We start from the raw sequence: 3,109 nt of genomic DNA, 5'->3' as shown, positions 1-3,109 counted from the left end.
AGGAGGTGGTGGACAGAAGGATGCTGGTAAAACTAACATCCATCATGCATGACCCCTCCCATCCCCTGCACCACACAGTAGAGGCTCTGAACAGTTCTTTTAGCACCAGACTGTTACATCCCCAGTGTAAGAAGGAGCGTTACCGTAGGTCGTTCCTCCCCACAGCCATCAGACTGTACAATACATCACTGCAGTGATAAGCTAGGTGAAAGTATGAAGGACTATGTAATAATCTACTGAGGTCCAATACTCAAATCCTGGGGTAAAATGCATGGTTAATATGCACTTATGTAAATTCAGTTTGATTTTTCTCTTTAAATAAAATATCAAATACTAGATTCTGTCTATTTTGAGGTACTTAGAATTTGTTTTATCAAGATATGTGTGTGGTGCCTGTTGTCATGGTGTTATGTTGATTGTCCTCTATTGATGCTGAAACACTGAAATTTCCCCATTGAGGGATCAATAAACTACCTACCTACCTTATGTCAAAATCAAAAATTAATCAGTGACCTCAGTTTTAATTCTGTTAAAAACTGTTAAAAATTACATTAAGGGGCATAGATTTTTCCTTTCACTTGATTATTCAGGAATGTTTTGTACATTTTTATGTTTTTAGCCCCTTTCACCTCTTAAACTAAACCCTAATTCATGATGATCCACTGTCATACGTGACAGGTTTCGTCTCTTTGTGGTCATTTTGTCTTTTAACTGTTCAGTGATCCATCGTCATGATCCGCTCCATCAGCTAACTACATTAATCATCGCATCGTCATGATCCGCTCCATCAGCTAATCCATCATTGACCATGTTTTTATTATGTTTTTAGTGCTAAAGTGAATGTGGAAACCCTGCAGTGTGTCTGTAATGTGACACTCAGCTGATGTTGTGTGTTTAGGGGATTTGTGTAAAGTCTGGTGAAGCAACACGTAACCAGCAGAAATCAGTTGTTGGTGTGCGACTGGAAATCTCAGTGCAGCGTTGGCAGGGTGGAGGAGGTGTGTGTGTGTTAATGTGTTTGTGTGTTCCTGTTTACAGGAAGTAGAAGTGTGTGACAGGAAGTGCACGTGTCAGAAGACTTTTGAATGTCTAAGCCATGAATTATAAGTTCTCATTATAAAACCAGTTGTGTTTGATCGCAGCTACACACTCATGTCCTCTGATTTGCCATATAAGGACACACATTTGATGAAAGCTGCAGTAAAATGTGAGGGAGACACCACTTCCTCTTGTCTCACTCGCCCCGACTTCTTTCGACTTCACTCAGAAAACAAGTTCACTGTTAGTGGAGGAAGTGTGCGCTCGTGTTTCCATACAAACACTGTGACCTTCAGCTCCTCCTCCGCTCTCATCATGTTCTGCTTTGACCTCCATAAATGGCAGCTCAGCGCTTCGCTGGCGGCCATGTTAGAGGCCTTCTTCATGTTCATCACACTGCGTCACCATCTTTTTCTACAGTACAACTCTTAACTGCAGCGTTCACATAGTAGTAATTGTAGTAGTGCAATAAAAAGTACAGTATTCACCTCTGAAATCTAGTAGAAAGTAACAAACACTGGTAATGTATGAGTATGTCCAAGCTAAGTAGTTCTGATAATGTATGAGTATGTCCAAGCTAAGTAGAAAACAGAGTTCTGAGTAAATAATCTGTTTTCAGGTTGTAGTAAAGCCTAAATACCTCCAAGTACTTAAGTACACTGCTTCAGTACATGTACTTGGGTACTTCAGAAAGGTGCAGGTCTGAGTATTTGTCTAAGTTCTTGAAACTGAAAATGTTTTAGAATCAGCTTATTGGTCAGGTGTGTTGGACACACGAGGAATTAGACTCTGGTACATCAGCTCTCAATGGGCAAACAGTAAACCAGCATAAGGCTGTAATATAACAAAGATAAGCAGTATTAACATCAACAACCAGTGCAAACAATGTAGAGTAAACAGTATAAACAGACAGTAAACAATGCAGACAACAAAGGAATGTTCATTGAAATGAGATAAATATGGATAAAAACAGAGAACTTAAGAACTAGAGACCTGTAGGAGTCTGTATAATCTGTACCAGGTATATTTACAGGTGTTGCTCTGAGGGTTATTGTCCAGTCATACTGTCATTGGTTAAGTGTCCATCAGAGCGACAGCCTGGGGGAAGAAACTGTCCCTGTGCCTGGTTGTCTTAGTGCACAGTGACCTGTAACGCCGTCCAGAGGGGAGGAGTTCAAACAGATTGTATCCAGGGTGTGAGGGGTCAGCAGTGATCCTCTCTGCCCTCCTTTTGACCCATGAGGTGTACAGGTCCTCCATGGAGGGCAGGCTCACACCAATGACCTTTTCTACAGTCCTCACTGTCCACTGAAGTCTGTACTTGTCCTGTTTGGTTGCTGAGCCAAACCAGACAGTGATGGATGAGCAGAGAACAGACTGGATGATTCCTCTGTAGAACTGTATCAATTTGAGCAAAAAGTGGGCGAGGTTTGGTTTGTTACTGTTTCCTGTCACCAAAGACCAAAGACAGAGAACAGAGTGTGTGATGCTGATGCAGGTGTAGGTGCACCCCTGGTTTTACCACTGACTGTATATAAAAGATGGACAAACCCTCCCATGTTGGCAGCGCGTCACTCTGCCTGCCATGGATAATCCAAAAATGGGCAAAGAGGCGGAGTGTGAGTGGAGCTCTCTAGACAGCTAGCAGCCCGCCAACTGTGGCGGGACCCTCCCACCTGTCACTCAAAACGGCCACGCCCTTAATTATGCACAACTTTTATTCTCAATATAAAATAAAAGGGTGACTTATAGAAAATTCACCCCCAGTACAGGTGTCGTGGAAGGAGACATTCGCTATAGAGACCAAAACAGTATTTTCTACCAAGCTGTAAACATGGGGTCTGTGGCAACTGACTCCCTTTTGGAGCCAGCCTCTGGTGGCTGCTTGAGGAACTGCAGGATTTGGTGCCTTCTTACTGGCTTAATTTTTCAGGGGAAGTTGCTGCTTGGGTGTGACTCACGCTGTGGCTCACACTGTGGGGCCTCTTTAGAGAGTTTAAGGTGAACTGTGGTAGTGGCTATGGTTAAGGTTAGGGAAAGTCTCCAGGAAATTAATGGAAGTCAATGTAAG

The sequence above is a fragment of the Monopterus albus genome, unplaced genomic scaffold (genome assembly GCF_001952655.1).
Source record: "Monopterus albus unplaced genomic scaffold, M_albus_1.0 scaffold460.1, whole genome shotgun sequence".
NCBI lineage: Eukaryota > Metazoa > Chordata > Actinopteri > Synbranchiformes > Synbranchidae > Monopterus > Monopterus albus.
The sequence above is the reverse complement of the archived record's forward strand: the minus strand, read 5'-3'. Positions refer to the sequence as shown.